This window comes from Sylvia atricapilla, chromosome Z (genome assembly GCF_009819655.1).
Source record: "Sylvia atricapilla isolate bSylAtr1 chromosome Z, bSylAtr1.pri, whole genome shotgun sequence".
NCBI lineage: Eukaryota > Metazoa > Chordata > Aves > Passeriformes > Sylviidae > Sylvia > Sylvia atricapilla.
This window is the reverse complement of record NC_089174.1, coordinates 66761270-66784302: the sequence shown is the minus strand read 5'-3', so window position 1 is coordinate 66784302 and position 23033 is coordinate 66761270. Positions and strand designations below refer to the sequence as shown.

At 41.1% G+C, this 23033-nt stretch overlaps 1 protein-coding gene and 1 long non-coding RNA gene across 5 annotated transcripts in view; both read left to right on the top strand.

The window, feature by feature from the left end:
• FAM219A (family with sequence similarity 219 member A) overlaps positions 1 to 23033 on the top strand; it is a 97483-nt gene that overhangs the window by 5308 nt on the left and 69142 nt on the right. The window contains exon 2 of one of the 4 annotated variants that reach the window (XR_010745784.1): positions 20810 to 21113. The exons of the other annotated variants lie outside the window; for them this stretch is intronic. The gene's annotated coding sequence lies outside the window, so the exon portion shown is untranslated. Of the gene's footprint in view, positions 1 to 20809; positions 21114 to 23033 lie in introns of those variants that run through there. 4 annotated transcript variants of the gene reach the window in all.
• On the top strand, positions 14063 to 21113 carry LOC136373997 (uncharacterized). Its single transcript, XR_010745785.1, has 2 exons — positions 14063 to 14397; positions 20894 to 21113. It is a non-coding gene; the product is annotated as an uncharacterized lncRNA (long non-coding RNA).

Below are 23033 nucleotides of genomic sequence, written 5' to 3'. Positions count from 1 at the left end.
TGTGGGTTATTTCCAGATAAAATCAATTGAAAATTTGCAGGGCTGTGGTGCGGCCTGAAATGCATTATTTCTGGGACACCTACACTTGGTAGATAGCTCTCTTTGCTGATGGAGTTGGTATTTGATGTCTTAACTTCCAACTAGTCAATTTTTCCCAGTCTGTTGGTGGTGGTACATCTGTTGTGATGATTTGTTTTCTCCCAAGTTTTTTTCGTGGGAAGGTTTCCTAGCAGAAAATTCTTATTGCAGTGGTAGATATTAAAGGGGGCAAGAGATGAAGAAAAACTTGCACAGTGAGGATGCTGCAGATGAAAAAGAAATAAAATTCCCTTTGAAATAAGAACGGCTGACCCTGTAGTTGTGTGTAGAGCCATCTTTTCTTCAGCTGGAGTCTCACCACACACTCTTTCTGTGATTTTTAGATCCATGTTTTGGGTTGTTACCTAAGCTCTTGCCAAACCCTTAGTATTTTTGTTAAAATGAAATATATTGAGCACAGTGCAGTAGAGTTGTATCTTGAGTCTGCTGGAACATGGATGCCTCCCAAGCCCATGTCTCTAACACGCACCAAGCCCTGGCTGGCATGTAATGGCAAACTGACAGGTGACAGTGTTGGATCCCATAGACTGACACAGGCAGTTTCTGTTCTTAGCACAAAAATGAAGGTAGAGTAAAAGAGCTTTTGCTTACATGGCATCAATACTGCTTTTCCTCAGAACGCATCTGTCAAAGTGCAGCAGCTTCAGTGGAGCTTTGACACAAACTTCTAAGACTTTGGCTCACAATCTGAAAACAGCAGGAATGCAGTATTTTCGTTTCCCAGTTTTCAGCCCACATGAAAAACGGGAGCTCTTTCCAGAGAAATTGGGCTTGTGGTTCCTATATCTCAATCTGAAGCATTGTGCCTGGCCTGATTCCTTGCCAGCAGGGGCCTCAGGCTATGAGCTCTAGTTATGATGATGACAGCCAAACTAAGGATTTTGTTCAGCCAAATCCTATAGTGATACTGCTGACTCTTCAGCTGAGATGCCAAATCTGTACCAGTCCTGAAAGTGTAAAATTTTCAGAAAATCTGAAGGTACAGAAGATGCATTTCTTTACAGTTTTGTTTTATAACATCAGAAGAGAATAAAAATAAATTATATTATTTACTTGATATTTAGTTTTTAAAAAACAAACTAATTTTACTAAAGAGTATGAGTGGTCATCATGCTTACAAAATCTGCATTCTTATTTCTGCAAATTACTGCCTATCTCAGCGTAAGAAAGTTGTGCTGTATGGTAAGATCTCTCTGTAAAATGAGGAAAAATGAAGAACAGAAAACCAAAAGTAACTAAAGCAAAAAGAAAAGCTATACCTGTAGGGCTTATAAATAGTATGCTAATATAACATTAGGTCTATAGTGGAGATACACTATATCCTCATCTTTCTAGAGGGAAAAAGCTTCTAAAATGAAAATGTTGTCCTTATATATATATTCGTTGTAATGTAGCCCAGGGGTTACACAGCTTCATTTTGTAAATGCCTACAGTACATGAGATTTGTAATGTTGCGGTACTATGGGTCCTGAAAAAGATTTCAGATAGTGCTACTTTTCGTTTTACAGCTTTTTTTGATGCACTGTCAGTCATGTCATCTATAGCAATGGCCTGAATATTGCCTCCCTGAATACTTCAGTTTATCGGGATTCTGTCCTGTCACTTCCCTGTCCTATCTCAGGCCTGTGGTGCAAAGGTATAGGAATATTTTCATTGCCACCCCAGGCCAGGCTGAAACTCCAGCAGTGAGATCCAGTGCCGGCTCCCAAATGAAGGTGGTGAGGGATGTGCTGTTGTGTATGGGGGATGACCTGTTAGGATTTAGGAGCGTGTTCTGGCTGGCATTGTCTCTCCAGGAACACTGTTCCTTCTTCTTCGCTTCTTTGTACAAGCTCTGACTACAATTGTTCTGTCAGTCATATTTGGAAATCTCCTCCTGAGTGAGGAAAGGTATTTAAAGGGGGGTAGTGAACTCTATGAACAATTAAATCTGCATAGTCTACTCCGGGGAATCTACCATCATTCCCAAGAGCTTATTATCTGTAGCATGATGCTAATACCTACTCAGACAGCAATTTCTGCTACTGATGTAGCTGTATCCTCTCTCTGCATTACTCAGTAGGTAATGGTAGGTCTGTAAAGAGGCAAGATGAGCAAAATTTCAGGGTGAGAGAGGAGAACAAGGCTTGCCTTAAATTCTGAAAGCCTTCATTCCAGAAAAGCTTCAGCTTACCAACGGGACTGTGACATGTCTGAAGGTACATTTTACTTTAGGTGAAATTGAACCCTGAACTTGATAAGGATAGAGGAGGAGACTCCATCACCAGTTTGATCTGTGGGGTAGAGGATTAAAAGCTGGCTAATGGCAGGTCTTCTAGTCAATCAGTGACGATGGTGTTCCTGTTTTTCTAGACATTTTAAGACCTTGGTCAGAGTAGTTGCCCTTCAGCTTCTACGTAGATCAATTATATGTCACCTTCCACAGGCGGTCTGTAGAAATGTGTCTATACTTTCCCCTCACACTTGCACATGCCATACATCTTCAGTGAAGTCTTGTGCCATTTTGAGTATAAGGCTCCCCCAAGGTTATTCTGTATCTGTCACTATAAAATTGAAGTTGTAGTGATGCAGCCACTTGCCACTTGTAAATTCACCAGTTCTGCTCAAAGCCTTTGTAGTCTTTACAAGACTTAGTAAAGTAGTCACTGTAGTCTTTACAAGACTTAGTCTGACCATTACTCTTTGAATTTTAGAGTGTCGCCTTGTGCAATGGATTGGTGTCCATTTTGTGGTAAGCAATCAGAAGCAAGTGTTTGCTTCATTGGTTTGTTTCTGAGGATTACTTAGTCAGAGTGAATGAAACTGTAAGTGGAAATTTGCTTAATTTTGAAGAGTAATTGCTAGCAAATCTGCTCAGCTTTTGGACACCAATCCATCACCAGTTCACAGGATAGCAAGATCTACCGCATCAGGAGACTTCTTTACAAAGAAATGTTCTCCTAAAAACATGCAGAGTATTAGGGCTGCATCCCAACTGCTTTTACTAGATGACACAGTTCAGTCACAGTCATCTTAGTTGTGGACTTAGTTGTGGACTGAGAAAAGTGGTAAAGTTTTTTGGTAAAACTGAAGGTAGTGCACATTGCTTTTGTTGGGAAGAACCCTGGCTTTTTAAAGGTGGGTAAGACCTTATTTCCTATACAGAAATGAAAAGGGAGAGTACTGTTTGTTTAATCTAAAAAAGTTATTCCAGCTCTACTGGCAAGCTGTCTAGTGGAGAGGCAGCCTCTGCTGTGAACAAGTTACGTTGCTAAAACATATTTAAATTCCTCCTCAGCCTGCTAATTTCTACCGTGTAGAACAAAGTTGTTGGCTATCAAATAACTGGCCACCAATTGACTCCTGTAACCCAGCACCATCTGCCTACCAGAGCACACTGTTTAGACTCTGTGTGCAGTGCTGAAGCAGGTAGAACAAACCTACCTCAGCTCTTTCCTTAGCATGCTTCCAGAATAGTCTGATAGAGCTTTTCTGAGTAGCTGCTGTTTCATTCAGCATCCAGCATCTTCAGACATGAATTGTTCCTCCTTGGACATGGTATGGTGTCTCGTCTCATTCTTGTCTGACACTTTTTTCTTAGTTTCTTTTCAGTTTCCTTTGTGAGCCAGCTCCCATTTATATGGGACATATCTTTTGGGCTCTGCAGGGTTCAATCCTATAAGTCCTGTAGACAGCCTTTTTTCCTAAACCAAGCAGAGAGCAATAATCTAATGATCATTTCTCTCTTGCATGTTTTACTGATTGCATGAGAATTTAGGTTAGTGATTCAATACGCCCATATCCAAGCAAAATGTTTGCCTAGGTTATTTCTTGTTTCATGCTTTTGTCTGTATGTGTTCCCAGGTGAAAATCAATCTTGGTTCTTGATTTGGTGTCAGAGTTGCTTATGCTGATCTAAGTCTTTTTTCCTTCCCTATTCCCTGCTGAATTTGGGGCAGGGCAGTTTCTGGTTTTTCATCAACTTTGCCACAGGCATTGGGAGAGCATTTTAGCTGGGATGAGATAGCATGCTTTGGTGGTGGTCTCTCATGCTCCTTTATTTCAAACAGAGGTCTCACAGTTGGCCAGTAGATCTTTTTTACCTGGTGGACCAAGCATCTTTAGCCTTAAATGCAGTTATATTTGTGTCTTCATCAGTTCGTCATTTCACTTTTTTTGCATAGTTGTTCTGGGTTGAGCTGCCTCCTATCCCATATATCCATCCCATATCTTGGATATGTTGTTATGTCTCGCAGCTGAATCCCGCCCTCTTGGGCAGGAGCCTGCAGTTCCTGCCTCCTTTTGGCTGCTTGGCTGCTTTTCGGCTCTTGCTTCAGCTGGCTCAGCTGCTTTTGCCTTCTTCGCTTCGCTTTGCCTCGCTCTGCTCTCCGGCTGCCCCTGCCGCCGTTTTTCTTCCCCCCGCTGCTTCTGTTTGTTTTTTTTCTCCTCCTTTCTTTCTCTCCCCCCCCCCCCCCCCCAAGGTTTGAACCGGCTCCGGACCTGACCTGACCTGACAAGTTGGAGAAGACCCGGGCCAGACAGAGACGCGTCAGCACCCTCCCCATCGACACAGTAACCCGTCCTTTCCCACTATTCGGTGTTGGGGAGTGTATTTTTGTCAATAAACCGGTTTTTCCACTTTCCTCCGAGGTATTTTCCTTCCCGAACCCAGGGCTGGGGGGCGGAAGGGGTGGTGGAGGTTTGGTTTAGGGGACTCCTTTTGGAGGTTCTTCCCTAATTTACTCCAAACCAGGACAATAGTTAACTAAGGTAATTTGACATTTTTTGTGTTTCTGTGCTCACCTCTGTGGTAGTGTTCTCCGGCTTAAGAAACTGTTGCTGTTTACCTTAAAGTGAGGAAGTACTGCAGTTCCTGCAGAAGGGCACATTGGCAGTGTACGGCAGTGTTGAAATAGGACCTGTTGGTTAGACGCACATTTGTAAATTCAGAAGAGATTAATTTACACTTGTCTAAGCTCTTTCATTAGTATCGCTTAAGTCATGTTCCCAGACAATGAACTGTTCCCATTTTGCTCTTTGGCTGATGTACAAGCCTTACAGCAGAAGTAATGATAGGACAAGGGAAGCAGATGGGACTTCCCATGTTTTGAGCTAGCTAGTTCTAGGAAAGCAAATTCTTGGAGGTTATTGAAGCATGAAGGTCTAATATTTGTTAGAGAAGAGAAGGTAAGGGCATTCAAATGAAGTGATGAAGTTCAACAAAGGTAAGCGTAGAGCCCTGCACCTAGTGAGGAATATATACCAGTACAGGTTAAGGGCTGAACTACAGGAAAGCACCTGGGGATCCTTGGTTAGAAATCTCTGATTAAAAAGGCTTTTACCTGTAATGTTTAACATAGTAGAGGAAAGTACTTATAATTTAATACTCATGGGTTTTATCCTCATTGGTCGTGACTCAATTGTAGGGCCTAATTTGTAATATCAAACTTGTTTCATTGTCAATTATTGCAAGTAGCTTGATGTGTAATAAAAGACAAATTATAAAATTTCTGAAGTTTCCGGAACCTGAACTTCCAAGGAGCTGTTTGAGCAGACTCACCTGAGAAATAGGAGAGGAGGGAAGGAAGTGTGCATCACATGGGTTACATGTTGTTAATTGAAATTAAAAAATGAATAGGAATGTTCCTAACTTGAGATAGCATTGCAAAACATTTGTCTGGCAGGATCTTGTGACTGATGTGTCTAAAAACAATATACTTGTTTGTATGAAAGCATGACTTTTTTCCAACAACACGCATGTGATGCAAATGAAAACTACACTGTCTGTGATGGCCAGAGCAGACTCTCCAGCTGAACACCACATACAAATTTTGCAGTCACTGCTTTGTCAGTCAATGCATGGAAAGGGACGATCATGCTGATGGAACAGAACTAGTGAAGGTTCAACCTTCCAGATTTCACTAGTTTGGAACAAGGGCCTGAGGTATGCAGCGAAATGTGCAGTGCTCCCACATAAGTACAGCTATGGCTGCACAGCCTCCCCTCTGCAGCAACACTTCTACTAGTGGTTCTGTGGGACATCTTTGTTCCAGAGGCGAAATGGATTAGCATAAGTACAGCCTGCATCATTAAAATTGTCTGGTGTCTTGTTAGTTGTGGCATTGAGCCCTAGCTGGTGTCTTGTTAGTTGTGGCATTGAGCCCTAGCGGTAGCAAATGCAGACTTATTTTGAAAGTACAAGGCAATACACCATACCTGAACCTTGTTTCTCACAGCATCTGTCTCTGGAATAAATGTGGAACAAGAGAAAGCCAACATGATCTCCCTTGAAAAAGGCTGGGGGGTATGTGGATAGGGTACAAATGGAAGTGTGTTATAGGACTTTCAAAGGATCCATGTGATATGGAAACAGCAGAAAAACCTTTCTTTTCTAAGCTTAGAATTCAAAAACTTCAAAGCATCTTGCAGGAAAATTGTGTTGTTGTCCAGGGAAAGACTTAACTATTCTTCTCTGCCCCTGCCAATCTCTTTTGAGCCTGTGGTTCTGTCTAGATCTCTAATCTTAATTTCCCTTTATATAAGGGGGAAAAAAGGGAATTGCAGTTCTGAGAATAGTAACAGGAACAGCATGTTCACGGGCTCTGAGGATGGAGGTCACCTAGCCCACTAGAGCGTGTAAAAGCTGCCCTTCGCGTTGAGTTCTTGGCAGTTGATAAGCCAAGGAGAAACTGCTTTTCTCTGATTCCATTTTTGCTAATGTGTGTGTCAAAAGTCAGATTGGCTTCCAGTTACGATTCCTTCGATTAGGGCGAAATGGATATTCCAAGTCCAGCTCTTCTTGGAAATATATTGTGACAGATCTGTACTGATACTTAAGTGGCAGGATTTGCCACTTCAGGAGGCTAATGCAAAACCTGAAGATACAGTCTAGAATGCTGCAAAACATTAGCCATTCCTCTGTTGCTCTGATAAAATAAAATGTCACACTGCCCCTTGTTTTCTTAATTTCCAGCAGAGCCAAACCCTTTGGTGGATGTACCTTAGAAAGCATATAATAAAAGCAGTTCTGTGAAAATAATTTCTTGTACTTCTTGCAAAAATTAGGGCAAAGTGATTGTGAAAATAACTGGGATGATCCATGCTGTGCATGTAAGAATTATTATGAAGAGATTATCTGGTTATGGGAGAATATTTTATTTGGATTATGTAGCTACATGGAATTTATAATTCATGCTTTCTGCAGAAAAGAAGTTCCCCTGTGCTGCAGTGGGAAATGTCAGATATGAGTTTTTAATAGCTCTGAGATTCTATATTTACAACACTGAGTTCTCAAAGATTAATCCCTGAATTTTGGGAGAAAATATCTTCACATGGAGCCCAACCCAGTAAGAAGAGCTTGTCCCACAAGGTTAACTGGTAGCAGTTAAAAGATTAGAGGTGCTTCTGTAGTGATGTCTAGAGGAGTGGTGCTTTCTGCTTGGTTCATGACTGTAAGTTGTGGTCAATTTAACAAATGGGTGAATTTGGCGCACACTTAAACTCTTCAGTGACTGAGACCCTGATTGTTGAGCCTGCATGTGAGATGGAGAGCGTATGTGCCATCTCTCTCTTCAACTATGATCTGAAAACCAGTATTTCATGGTACTGATTCCAATAGTCCCAAAGTTTCCCCTTGCTTATCCAAATGATTAACCCTTGAACCAATACTTAGTACGATGTGCATAGTAGCGCTGGTTTTCGCGAAGCTTAGTGGCTAATGTCCTAGGACCTGGCTGCAGAGGCACAAGGTGCTTTTACTGGCGTGAAGGGAGTGTGTTTGGTGCTGGCTCACTTAATTTCCTCCATCTTATTAAGCCATGGATATTTGACAGCCCCTGTGATTCTAAATGACCATGGATAATTCTGTAAAAAAAGCTGTGACGTTATTCTGTCTTTGCAGATTTACTTGATTGCACAAGGTCCTGACAGCTTTTTGCAAATCCTAATTGCTTTGAGGATCAAGCATTTTATTTCTGGTTTCTGATTTGTCTTTTGTGAAAGATTCATCAAATTATAGGAATATGTCATAAAGTTTTTTCAATAGTTATGTAGGACCTCAGAACAGGGTCATGATGCATTTTTGTTAACTCTTTTTTTTCTAGGCTAGTCATTTTGTGTTTTGAAAGATTTTGAAATGGCCAGTGAAGTCTGGCTTGCTATATTAATTAACTGGGAGAAAGTTAGGTGCTTTTACCTTAGGTATCCTGCCTTGGTATCCTCAGTTGGTAGATGTTGTGGAAGCACCAACTGAGATACTTTGCATAAATTCAGATCATCATTAACATCACAGGGAATTGCCAGCAGTCAGTTGCAACGGTGATAACCTGTTCATGCTGACACACAGAGAGCCAGGAGGTGTGGATGAAACAGTTCCGCTAAATACCGCTCCAGGCTTGATATTCTGAAGTGTATTAGACCCTTGCTGAGTTTTTATCCACTCGATATTGCAAACTTATTCTTTTGGTTTAGCGGGGCTGAAGAACTTTCTCTTAGTACTCTGAAGTTGTACTTCAGGCTGTGTTAATTGATAAACATGACAAATCCTTTAATTTTTCAAGGCTGAAGTCAGTTCATCCTTTCTATTATGCAAAAATAGAAGCACTCTTCCTGGGGCATTATTAGGGCATGGAATTTAATTCTGCTGATTGCCAGTGATAATAAAAACAACACATTCAGCTTAACTGGTAAATCATATGAAATTTAATGGTGGTCACTTCCAAATGAGTATCTTGGTAATTTCCATAGTCCTCATTCAGCTTCCTTTTTTTTTTTTTTTTTCCCTCCCTTTTTTTTTTTTTTTTTTTTTTTCTTTTTTTTTCTTTTTTCTTTTTTTTTTTCCTTTGTTTTGGATTAACAAATACAATGTGTCTAAATCTAAATCTAAATGCAGTTTTTAGATGCATCTCTGCCTGTTCTTCAAAGACAGGGCTGCTTCCCTGGTACATTGTAGTGCCGCCCATCCTGTATTGCAGTGCATAGTGAATATCCTTGGGATGTCACTGCACCAGAATCAACTTCAAAATACTGTTATGCATATGGAAATACCATCCTTTACTCAATCCATCCTCCATTAGTTCTGTCAGTTGCCATTTTTGACCAGTCTGTCAGTTGACCTAGTGTTGCTGGGTCAAATTTTTCAAAAGCAATTGTTGTTCTTCCCTGAGTTTCCAAGTAAATTTTGCTGTATTTTTCAGCATGACCTCCAGTTAATGCTTTAAAGCCAAAGACTGTTGTAAGGAAACATTCCTGAACTCAAGTCTCACTGTGCATCAGATGGTGCAGGCAGTGCTTGGATGGTGAGCACACACAGCACTAAACCAGAGCTGCTTAGTTAGTTTTCAGGAAGGATGGGACTGTGCTGTGGTCACTTGAGTGGTGATGGAATGTACAATCTCCTTCAGAGCGCAAGAGGCATTTAACAGACATGGCCTTGATGGGGTAGAAATTATGTATGGATAGGACCCCTCCTAAATGGTGTCAACAGTTCAAGTTAGACACTTCTTAAAGGGTGGAAGAACTAGATGGATGTCTTCTGAAGTTATTTTAAAACTACTTGCTTTTGTCTTGCAGAAACTTTGTTTTTTTAAAAAAGAAACCACCCTGGAGTTATAAAAGCTTAAAAAGAGGAGTTGTTGCACTTCCTCTACAAGGACAGGCAAAGAGAATTGGGATTGTTCAGCCTGGAAAAGAGAAGGCTTTGAGGTGACCTAATTCAGCTTTCCAGTACCTAAAGGGAGCCTTCAAAGATGATGGAGAGGAGCTTCTTACAGGGGCATGTGGTGACAGGACAAGGATGAATGGCTTCAAACTCAAAGAGAGTAGGTTTAGATTAGATATTAGGAAGAAATCCTTTGCTGTCAGGTGGTGAGGTACTAAAACAGATTGTCCAGAGAAATTGTGAATGTCCCAACCCTTGAAGTGTTCAAGGCCAGGTTGGATGGGTCTCTGAGCAGCCTGGTCTAGTGGAAGGTTTCCCTGCCCAGGGAAGAAGGTTGGAACAAGATGATCTTTGAGGTCCCTTCCAACCCAGCGGATGACATCATTCTATGATGACTCTATGGTTTAGCAGTTCCTGAGTATGCCCAATTTCTACCTGTTAATATTTACATATATCTTGGTGATTCCTCTAACTTAGAATGGGGAGAGGACTTACAAACCACTGAAGTTTATTTAGAAATTCTTTTACTGCTTGCTGGAGTGAAGTAACTGGCTCTGTAAATGTAGCCCTCCTTCTGTTTGGCAGATCACCTGGAAAACCACCAGCTATGTCTAGCTATTTCAGCCTAATTAATGTTTCCTGAGTAGAGTTCCTGCTCTGAAACTCAACTGGATGTGTATCAAAAAAGAGCAAAAACCTTGTTTAGGGCAGAAGGTTATACTAAGCAATGAATGCACATCAAAAAGTTCTAAATGGAGAACAGAGGTATCTTCTGGGATGACGAAAGAATTGGTGCCTGAAGTCTCAGCATCAGTAATGGAGGGGAAGACAGAGAAAAACATCTTAACAACTCTTAAGGAGCTGTTATCTCTAGGTCAGTGGATATCTTGGTATTGCTTTACTCTGCCACAGGTGCAGGTCTGTCTTCAGACCTGACTGAAATGTTGCATGATTTTCAGTTTCACAAAGCTAGTGAGCTGCTGATAAACCTGCTCGTCTGCCAGTACACGGGAAGATCTGTATCAGTCTCTTTGTATACCTTGAAAAACCCAAACCAAACAACCAAAACCCCAAGTAATTTCAAAGGGCCACATACCTTTGAGTAAGGAGATAGAAGGCATTTTACTTGTTATTGAGTTTGGTCTCTGTCCTGTCTTGCATCACTAAGCTGTGCTCTGCGAAGGGCTAAAAAACATGGGTAACCAACTCTTCTAACCTTGATATTGTTTTATGTTTCTCTGAGTAACTCCTGCCTTTCCTCTGTGGTATGGATGTTTTGATGTTGAATAGATGTTTATCTTTCAACTTTTCTTACTGGTTTTCTGTCCCTCATGCCTCTGAAGTCAAGAAATAAAAAATAAATGAGAAACCTTTACCTTTTTATTTTGTTCCAAACCTCAGCTGCTGGTTTGTGAGAAGAGCAACATCTTTCCTTGAAATCTGCCTTAGTATTATTATCAGGTTGATAGGATGGATTGAGATTCTTACAACTGCCAGTACACAGACAATTACTCTTTTATGTTGCTTTGAGTTATTGCAATAACAACTTCTGGTAAGAAGGATGTACCAAGTCCTACTTGAGATGCTGGTCATTGCTCTGGTTTTTCCTCAGGTGCTAGCTTTGGTACTGCAATAAGCTTTTGTTGGCTACTAAATGTTTCCCTTCCAGCAGTACTTGCAGTGGATGAAATATTAGAGCTCTAAGTGTCAGTGACAGCATCTAAAAATAATATTGCATAACATTGCTCTGGTGAAACAGAAAGGGTTTCACAGTGCATTGGCTGACATTAACAGTGCACAGACATTTCAGTTTAACGAAAACCAGTTTGTACATGTACACTGCAGTGGCTGGTTTGTAACATCCTCAGTATGTGTTTAAGCTCAGTTTACACAAATATGTAAACGTAGCTACCTTGCCCTTGATGCTGTGTGCTTCTGTCACTTGTTCCACAGCAAATTGTATGGTTACAGTCAGAGGTGACTTTGTGATGATACATGCCAAGAAACATCACAGAACAGGGCACCAAACAGCCCCAGTGTCAGCTGAATTATTCTGCATGTTGTGGGACTCTTGAGCTAAAGCTTTTGAAAACAAACCTGTAGTTCAAAGCTGCTGGTGAAGCAACTGGGAAGGATTCATTCTGTTTGCCAGAGGAGTTGCTCTTTGAAGTCCTTATCTCCATCTGATTGCCTGGACAAGGATTTAGCAGTGTTTATGGTGCTGAGCTTGGACTTTTCTCACTAGAACTCGGCCACAGGGCAGCCTTTACTGTTCTGAATGCCCCTTGAATTACAGAAGTAGCAAGAACAACAGCCAGTGTTGTTTAGAGTGCTTTCTTAAAAATATTTTTTCTGACTTCTACAGAATGTGCCAATGGCTTCATGTGACACATCCTGTTTTTAATGCAGACAGCTCCCTTCTGGATACCTAATGTTATCTAGAAAACATGGCAAGAGATACAGCAGCTTTCAGGGCTTGGTATTTAGATTGGAAAAATTAAGTTGCATTACAAGGTTCAGTGGACAGGAACTGTGGACTGCCTCATAGTGGCTTTGTTGCAGGCTTGCCATCTGGCTAATTATCCAGTGGATGGAGGGAGGCCTGTGTCGTGGTTCCTTTGCTACCTGCAGGCCTCTGACGAGTTTGGGTATGCTGGAGTACTTCAGGGCATGCAAGGCAAAGCCTTCCTGCAAGCTGTTGTTCTGCTGTTTTGGCATAGCAGAGACACACAGGTAACCGTTAAGAGTTGGACTTGCTGATCCCTGTAGGTTCTTCCCAACTCAGAATATTCTGTGGTTCCCTGTTCAAACTAAAAATTATGCCGAAGCTCCATCTGCTATGATCTGCTGAAGGGATGAGTTATAAAATCAATGCAAAAATCCTTCTTCTCCAAATTTTTTGAGTCAGTTCGTTCTGTGAACCTGTCTCTACTAAAGAGCTATTGAAAAAGGGGTGAACCTGGACAACTGGTGCTGAAAGGGTTCAGTTCTGTCCCAAAATGTGTGGAACATGTCTAAGAGTCACAGAAACATACTGATAAGCCAAAATGAGTAAAATTTTTCTGGTCAAGACAAGAGACTTTTTGCCCAGACTTCCAGGAAAGAGTGTCATGCTCCTCTAGATTGTTCTTTGTAAGGTCTAAACTTTCTATATGCAGCATTGATTAAGAACAGGGTAATTTTGTGGTGCTGTACCACTGTATCTTCAAATATTCCCAGGTGTGGATGTTAGAAAAATAGCTTTTGAACCCGACAATTGTACATAAATGTCAGCTCTGTGTCAAGAATAAACATCTGGTTGGATGTGCACTTGGTTGGTATTGATTAAAACTGCAGTCTCATTTAAGCAGTGCCTGGCAATACTGCCCTTTTGTTGCTATGGGCAACCAACATGTTGTAAACTCACTAAATATTAGATTTATATTTCATATTTCCATTGTCATTCTGGTACTAACAAGGTTTCTTCTCATAGATGAAGATCGTTCTGACAGCCCTTTGAGGACACTGAAGCAGTGCTAACAAGATCAGGGATTTAGATGTCTGTTCTCAACTGATTATTTTTTAAATGTCTTTCCGTTGTGGAAGAAGTTTTCTGTGTAAGTCTGTCTTTCCTTTGCTTTCTGGTGTGTCAGGGACAAACACACTGGAAACAAAATTACCATCTTCTGTTTTTAAGGGTGAAACACGGATTTGAGGTTTACATTTCAACAGTGTCTCTGAGGTTCTGGCAGGTCTCCCTGTGGAGGTATTGGCCATATCCTAAGAAACCAACGCAGATGAGGGCAAAATAAGACTTAATGAATAAACTGTTCATGTGAACTTGCCACTGGAGCTCAGCAGCTCATGACTCTCCTAGGAGTGGAAATTCACCAATGACAGCAACTCAAAGAAAAATTAATTCTATCCCAACAATGAAACAGTGTAGGCAGACTTACAGCTCTTGAGAGCTAGATGCTTGTATACAGAGATGATCTCTAATGTAATCATACAGCATTGATTTTTGTCTTTCTAGCCTGTGGTGGTTCTTGCTCGAGGCGTGGTGGGCAGCAGCCAACATGGGCCCACCTTTTGAAAGAGCCTTTTGTATGTGTGAGGTCCACATACTCCTGTTCTTCCTGAACACTGAAGTCCTCTTGTTCCTGCAGACAGGATGTTGTTACAAACTGCCTTGACACAGGACATACAGTTCTGAAATTCTTTAACTTTTATATAAGCAAGAAGTATATAAATATTTCTTTACCAGAAACAAAAATTATTTCTATAGCAATTTCTCTCTTAAAACTGAATGATTTGTTGATGTTCTTTAGCTAAGTGGGATGGAACTATTTCTTTCATAATGAGCTATGAATAATTTTATTTTAGTGGATTTCTTAAGTCTCTTTCCTGGAAGGAACCTCCTGTCCAGTAGAGAGTATGATGTGATCTGCTGGTTTTTGGTGGGGCCTGTTACAACCATATGAGAAAGTGAATGAGGATATGGTGCCATTCTCCACTTCCAGAAATATCTGAGAGTGCATCCATCCTGTAACCACAACAAGACACCGGCATAATGCAGAGATGTCTGAATTAGTGTTAAACTGAGCATCTTTGTCCAGACATGCCAGCATGAAGTACTCCAGGACTGCAATCAACACCCCAAAAGTTGGATCATTTAACTTTTGGTGAGCTTTGTGCTTTTTTGATGAAAATAACCCTCAGGTAACTTGTTTAAAGCTGAGTGGACTTGTCTTTCAGTTTCACTGCACTAACTCAGATAGTACCATGCCCTTCAGAGCACTGAAAATGTTTTAACCACTTGAAAGAAAGAGATTTGCCTCGAAACTGTGCAAGAGTTGCGTGCTAGTTGTGAAGAGGTTGTATTGCCTCTTGGACTTGTGTCTTCATTTACAAACAAATTTCAGCTGCTTCTGGACGGGTTACTTGTGGGAAAAGAACCAGGAGAGAGACTATTTGATATTCACTTATTTGATTGCAGTTTTATTTGTCCAAAAGGATGCATTTTGTAAGTAACTATAGGGGTTGCAGCATGGAAACTTCGGTGCAAGTGGCTTTACTTAAGAAATAGGGGAGAAAATGTGATGTCCGTTTACAGTTACTTGCTGAACTAAACTGTAATTAGATTTCCAAGCAAATCCTAAGTGCTACTGAATATTGTATAGAGTTGTGCATATTTCTTATTTGTTCAAGGTAGTGATTACAGGGGGCAATCTGTAGAGTTTTTGCAGATTAGGATTGCCAGCTATGCTGCAGTGTTTCCTCTCTAAAAACTATCTGGAAAGTGTTTTGGGAGGAGGATTTTTTGCATCCTGCAGCTGTAGGGAAAACGAGCAAGCTATGTGGATTGGCTTCTGGTATTTATCCTGCTTTTTATTGAAATAATTTGACTCAGTAAACTTTTTTCAGATGGTTTTGGTGTCCTCTATGACTCCTATGCAGCCATGGTGTGTTGGGCTCTGAAGAAAACTGAAAGCAATGGAAGAGCTCAGCAATGCCCCCATGAAAGCCATCAGATTAGAGTTTTAAATTACCTATATGTATTATCTGTGTCTATAAAATAAGTTAGTCAATCGGAGGGCAACTAGTGATTTAAGATTTTGATGGATGATTGTGGATGACTGGATTCACAGGACTTTTTTTCTAATCAGTACTTGTTTCAGGACAGTAATATCAAATACAGTAAATATGTGAGCTAAAATACAAGTCTTTGCTGGACCGTTGCTGTGTCAGCATGTTGTATGAAAAAAAGGTGTCTAAAAGGTTGGTGCCAATTCACGGTAGTATGGATATGCCTTACTACAGTTACTACTTACTACTTACTTACTTACTACTATTAGAGCTGCAGTGCAGGTTTTTGTTTCTCAGGATAAGTAGCCCAAAGGACAGCCAAAATGACATGTAGTGTCATTTCCTGGCCAATCTGTAAGGCTCAACTCCATGATGCAGTCTTTTTATTCCTGGACATCCATGCAACTGTGCTCAAGAGAGAGCTGAGGTTTTCCTGCCCTGGGACTAAGTTTGGTTGAGATTAGTATTAAGCTGCCAGTACTTTACATGATGGTTCTGCACATCAGCTAGTTTGCTTTCAAAGGTATCACCAAAGAGGCCTGTCTTAAGTTGCCTTCTTGCTGCCAGCCCTTCTACTGCTGTTCCCCACATTACTTTAGGTTGCCATGGGGTCAGATCTTACTTTAAATACTAGGATAAATCCAGGTGTGCTTGTGTGCAATTAAAGGCTTCTGTCCTTGCTCTGAGAGCCACCAGGCTTTGTGTGTGTCTGATAGAGACTGGAGGTGAAGCAGCTAAGGAAAGATTGCAGTGTCCCAGCAGGGGCTTGTGAGGGTGTTTCTGTGTGACAGGGTGGCAGCAAGTACCAGTACACAGGTCATGGGACTGCCTGAGATGGGACACAGGCTACTTGTGGAGCACAGTAGAGGGAAACAGACCCTGGAGAACTGCAAATCAGCAACCCATCCAGCAGACACAGAAGAGGGAGCCACAAGCGTGTTGGGTGTTCAGTGGGATGGGAAACAGCAATGAGGCTGTAATTAGGCAGCAGTAGCACTGATAAAGAAGTGCCAGAGGCCATTGATGTCTAACAAGGCTTCTGATAAAAAGCCACAGCCCATAAAAGTCAAATCTTTTCCACAGTCAAAACTTCTGAAACCTTGGTAGACACAAATCTTCCTCTAAAATCTGGTGAAATGGAGTAAGCATTTTAGGGAATATTAAATCCAACCCTTTGGGTGGTCCTCTCAGCACAAACTTCATTTTCTAAACAATTCAACACAAATTTATCACCCTTTTCATAATTTTCAGAGAGAGAGGACTCTACGTTCTGCTAGACCCCTCTGATTTTCCTGTCGCTGGAAGCTGGGTTGTGCAGCCCAGGCTGGCCCCTTCACGGCACAGGGATAGAAATCAACATATTAAAAATCAAAAGCAATTGCACCATTAAAAAATGCCTTCAAATTTGAGCAACTTCCAGCTTTCTTGGCCACTGTATTTTAGATGACACTTCGAGAAATTCTTGTCAACAAATTCGTGGGGAGGTAAATCAGTCGTTTAATCAGTTAAAGTATTAAAGACTCTGGTTTTCTGATGCTTGTTCTGCAGTGCATTTCTAAACACCTGGTTGTCAGCAGAACAGAATTCAAAAGCAGAAAGTGTTGTTTTCCATGCAAACACTCAAGACTGCAAATTATTTTTACCTCTTCTTTGAATAAACAACGTTGCTTTTGCTTGTGGAGAAGAGCAGGATCTGGTTAAGTGTATATATCAGTGTCCTGTACCAGTTTGAGCAACACACACTTCTGCTCCCTGGAAACAGAGAGAGGCTTCAAAGGTGTCTGATCAGTTGTTAACCTGTTCTCTTGACCATTTCCAAATTTTCTTTTTCTTTAAAGCAGCCACTTCTAGAGTTCTTGCGTGACAGTTGAACAGAGAAACACTTTGATATCAAAGTGCAGAGAAGGTTTCTGGGAATACTACTACGAGGTTAGGGAATGTGGTGGTTACTACACACACTTTTTAAGAAGAAAGAGATAGAGAGAGGTGCTTGAATTTGGATTATGATACTGTTGCTCATTGCTGCAGTCTGTACCCAGTGATGTCTGTCAGATAATCACATGGGACTTGCCAGGCAGTTCACTAGCTAACATAATTGAATTCAATTTTAAACATGTGATCAGCTATTTTAAAGATTTGAGACAAGTATTTCAACCTGTGTGAAAGAAAATTTCTACTGTGTAAAGAAAACATTCAGAGAACTGTGGACATCCACACTTCATGGTCCAACTAGCAAACTGGACAAGTCACTAGCTGAATATCTAGTGCCTGGGTTTGACATTCAAAACCCCAGCTTTTTTGGTAATTCACTTCAGGGACATGAGAAAGATTTTCAGTTTATTAATAATTTCACAATTGGGAAATTGACAAAAAAAGGGAAGAAAACATTTTTTTCTTTTAGATCAACCTGTAAAAGAGACAGAGAGGCAGAGACCTGTTTGTTCTGAGATCTTGTTGATTTATGGTCAGAAATTTGATCAATTTTGTAACATATTGCTTCAAAATGAGTTTATAATCTTAAATGTGCAGGATTTTTAAGGCTTGTGGTTTTTTAAGGCTTCTCATTGCTTTTTAAAAGCTGTATTTGTGCACTATACCTCCAATTTCTATTCCATAGTTTCAGTAGGAGCATAGGAATTGGGGGAGGCAGGATATCAAATTCATGTTATTGTGACACCAGAGTCTGGATAAACATAACATTGGATGATTACTTTTCTTTGCAGACTGATGCCAGTAGCAAAAATAGTAGCTATAAGCCTAGATTTAGTGGCAAAGTGAAAGTTAACCTTGTCTGAAAAATGAAGAAAGACCAGTCATCAGAGTAAAAACTAATGCATAAATGGAAAGTTAATTACTTAAATTTATGTTCCATGCTTGCTGATTTTATTTTTAAGTCACTGATGTTAATAGGGGTATAAATAACTTAAACTCATCCTTCTATCTTTACCTTGCAATTCAAAGCAATGAAAACCAGTGCTGCAAAGAATATACTAGAGGGAGCAGAGATGCATTTTCCCTTGCCATTTCTGTATAACACGGAATTCTACCCTGGTGAAGCCTTGTGCCTTCATGGTTTTCTGATTAATACAGTACAGCTTAGTCTTGAGTCTATTGTTCTGTAAAACTTTATGTAGCATTCTATTTTAGCATGTTCCCTTGATTGAGTTTCTGTTGTTCTCATTATTAAATATGTGTTTGCCCTACTTGCTAAACCTCTCGGCCAAAGACTCAGCTGTTCCAACATGGCTATTTTTTCTCTCACCATAAAATAATGTCGGTTCTTGGGAATCATTACAAAAAGGAGATTAAACTTTCTTTCTAGAATTATCTGTCCATGGACCAACAATCATTGTCTTGTAGTAGTGTCTACGTTGTATTGTAGTGTCTTCATTCAGTAGCTTTGATTCTGATCTTGAGCCATATGGTTATTCAGTCCTGGTTTACTGCAGTGCTGGTAGGATAGGCTGGATTATGAGGGAATCTGAGGCCTAAAAATCCTTCTATGAATCATCATAGACACAGTACAGTGCCCTGTGTTGAAGCCGAGGGGAAAGGGACACAATTGTGCATAGGGCAGGCATGTTTTTCCAAGGAGCCTCTCTGCTCCTTCTGGAGTGAGCAAATTTTTACCAGTAACACATTCATAATTCAAAGGCTGGTTGATCTGAGGAAGTGAAGTCTTCCTGGGTTTTCTCTGTAAGAATTAAAAACTTTGGGTAGTACAGAGCAAATAAGGGAGAGAATTTGGCATAAAGAGCTGGAATTCCAATCTACAAAGAGTGAGTTTAGCTTCCCAAAACTTCAAGCAGAGAATGGTCCTGACTCATGCTCTTGGTGTTCTTCCAGTTTTCTGACTGGTTTAGCTCTCACCTGCTGTGGTGGGAAGATGCTCTTTTTATAAGCCTGGATAGTCATAATCCTGTTTTATGTAGCATCATTTGTAGTTGAAGTTGTGCGGGTCAAATCACACAGTCTTTGACACTGCCAATTTCCTGTTTGCCGCAATATGGCTGTGAGTCTTTAAAAGTGTTCAACAGTTCAGTTCTGGATGTGGGATTCTGCCACAGGGTCACATTGCACACTGCTCACCAGGAAAATGTTCCTAGAGGACTTAAGTGGAGTTTGTTTGATCTAGGCCATTAAGATTTGTGCATTCTGTAATAATATTTCTGATTTCCAGATGTAGAACCGATTTCCAAATGAAGAGTATTGCTTTAATTTCTGTGGAGGACTGGTCAGCTCACCCTTGTAAATGCATGATAGGGCTTGAAAGCAGCACATCTGTATCTAATGAGTCTAATTAGAAATTAAAAACCTGCATTTTAATAGCTTTGGGGGAGTAGAAGAGGACTTCAGTGCTGAGGCTGTGTCTTTATGTATGCATGGTAGGGAAGGAAAGAGAAAAGCTGGCCCCAGGAAACCTCTCACTAATATCTTCCAATTTTTGAAGCATGTGCACAAAAGCCCGTGATATTTCCGTTGTTCAGTATTATCCAAATTTCTAGAGGTAAATGCTCTTACACTCTTCCCTTATCTTGATGGAAATGTAGGTGAATGCCCAGAATGCCATTGACTTGCTCCGCTTAGCTGTGGGCTAAGTACTACTTTGAAGCACTTCTGTGGCATGCGGGAAAATGACAGCATATTTTCAGAAGCATGTGGAATCATGGAAGTGTGTCATGAGATAATGACTGAAGTGCAGATCCTCCCTCCAGCAGTTTGGTTGCAGAGGGACAGGAGGCTTACGTGACAGTGTATCTGTCCCTTGACATATGTTTTTGTTGTCTGATACAAGCCAGTTTTAGAGCTTTTTTCGAAAGATAATTAGGATGCCATATTTCAGGGTTTACTAAAAAACACAGTGTTAGAGTAGAAAAGACCCAAACGAGTGTCCCACTGTGGGAAGGATGAGCAGAACTCAGGCAGGCTGGAGTTTGCATGGCAGCTGCTTGCAAACTGGAGCATGCACTCGAGGTCTGAGCAGTGCCTTCTCCTTCCCAACAGTGGTGTTCTACGTGGGCTGTTGAAGGGCAGGTAAACAAATCTTTATGTAACCAAGTTCCTTTAGTTTTCCTAGTCAGGCAACAGCCTGCTACATTTTAGGAGGAAATCAGAAGAGGTTGATCTTTAGAGAAAAAACTGGGCTGTGTATTGGTGTCATCAAACAACTACCAGATAACAACTGGCAAGGCGCAGAGCGTGTTAACAAAGAGTGAGCTTTGACCACAGCAGTGGGGTAGTGCAGCACTTGGAGTCAGAATGGTATTAAATGGTTCAGAAAGGCTGTGAAAGCATCATGTATTGTTAACTTTCATCTTGTTTTTGAGGCTGCAAGCTTATCCCTTCCACCCTGTGCTTCAGTTTCTTTGTCCCCGGCTCTCTGATGCATCTCCTATTGTCCCCAGTAGCCCAATGTTCCTCTGTATAATGGTTGTCGAGGTTCTTTTAGTATGTCTTCTTGGGGGTTGTTTGTTTCTTTTTTTAATTATAGGTTGTGATTTCTTTCAGGTGGAAGGTGAACTAAAAAAAAATCTAAGCAACAGATTAAATTGCTCAGTTACAATAACCCTGGCTCTTCCCTCTCTCACACAGACTTGGATGGAATGGAAGATGTGTTTAGGAGAAAAACAGTATTGGAGAAATCTGCACTAGTGCTTCAGGCCCTTTAAATAAGTCAGCTACCACCACATCATATCAGAATACAGCCACTCAGATCCTGCTGTGCTCCATTCTTATTAACATGGTTCCTTCTTTTCCTTGTATGAATTAATTTCAAAATCTAAATCAAAATAAAAATTCATTCACCTCTACAGCTCTGATGTTCTGTTACAATGACTGTGCCCATGCACACAGATGTGTCACCTGTCCTTGCTTGTGTGTGTATTTCCACGGGAGAGTGGTGCTGTGGCAGCCTGGCTTTTTGAGCAGTCCCTCCTCAGGCCCCTCGGCTGACATGGACAGGGATGGGTGTGACTAGCAGCCTACCAGCCAGATTCAGTGCAAGCCATCTGCTTCTCCCAGCAGGGCTGGGTAGTGATCTCAGCGTATTTCACACCCTGGGGACTTGGTGCAAACATGTTCTCTTATGGTAGATGACAAGGAAGTCCTAAACATTTCGACTGTGAAGAGACTCTGAAAGCAGCAGCCAAGTCAGGGGCGGGGCAGATGCCAACAGTCAGCAGAGAGGGTGATACTGTGGACTAAAAGGGGTCATTCCACCACACAACTCTTACAGATTGAGCCCAACACTGAGCTTTTGTTGGCTCGGCCACCTCAGGGAAGGCCGTTCACTGTGCTTTGTTTATCCCTGTGGAGACAAGCTGTTCTCTCTGCACAGCCCAGGGCACCTCTCCTATTTCTGTCACTGGCCTGCAGTTCTGGTGATGATTGTGTAACCATTAATTACTTGTTTCATTCAAACTGGGAAGGAAGGGTCTTGGTGGATGTGGCTTTTATCCCATTGTCTTTAATTTCAGAGCTTCCTTCCGTAACACTGCAGTGCAGGGGAAGCTCATCTCATTCTGGTCAGATGGAACTAAGAAATGTAATTCATCGTAATCTGTAAGCCTTCATCCTCCTGGGGTCCTTCTTACTGACTGTGCATAGCCACAATGAAGCGACATTTTTTGAGCAGACTGAGAATGGTGGGAAGTGGAGAGGAGAGGAAGTGCAGTGCTTGAGGCCAGCAGAGCATGTTCATTCTCTGAAGTCTACTTCTTCCCTTTCTCCAATAATGCACACCTGTCTGACCTTGAAAAAAAAAGGCACAAGATGACTCAGGCACAGGTTTTCTGTGTGGGAGAATGAGGGAGTGGTGGAATAGCAAAGGAGTTTTGGAGTTCATATAAAGCTCATAAAATATACTTGTGCATCCAATATCTCAGAGCTAGAGCTAAAGAGTAGGGGAGAGACATTTCATTGTCTGCCATGGATCGTGCAGGAATTAAAATATATCATGGTTCCTGCAGAACTGATCTTGCTCTTACGTATGCTGGAGCTCCGTTTAGTCAGTATCTACTGAAAATAAGACATCTGAGTTGGATCTTCTAGTTGGTTTTATTCCTGGACAGAAGGAGCAGTGCATCCTTGAAGCCATGTTGTTTGGGCTGTGAACAAGAGAGAATTTCCATTTTTCCCTGACCATTTTTGGATCTGTCTTTTTCAGTAGCTGATAGCTGCTATTCAGACCGTTCCAAATTCAGCGGAGTAAAGCAGAGTTGGTGTTGTTAATTTTTACTGTCCACAATTCTTTTCTCCACTCTCACACAAGTATCCAGAACATCTGTTCTCACAGTGCTTGCTGGTGGGCAGAGCTCCAGATGCCTCTGCAGATGGAGGGCAGCACTGCATTACCTCACATGTGGAAGCAAAGGAGCTAGGGACTTCATTGCTTTCACGTGAAAAGTTTGCTTTTCCAGTAGATGCGGTCATCTCTCTGTTTGGGACTAAGTTCTGGCCTGCTATTTCTTTTTGCGTTGGCTTACATAAGAAACAGCTCATAAAATCTGTAATTTAAACCAGAAGACACCAAGGTAAAAAGCTGCATTGTACTTCATCAGTGCTTTATAACATTAAGGCACCTGAGTTAATCTCAAATGAATTGAAAAATTGACAAGTCCATTTTTTTAATCCAGTTGGTCCTTCATTTTGGTGATAAAGCCACTGATCCTTAAATGAGTAAAAACCTTCAAATTGTTGTCTTAGACAGTTAATAACTTGTTCATAGTTTCCA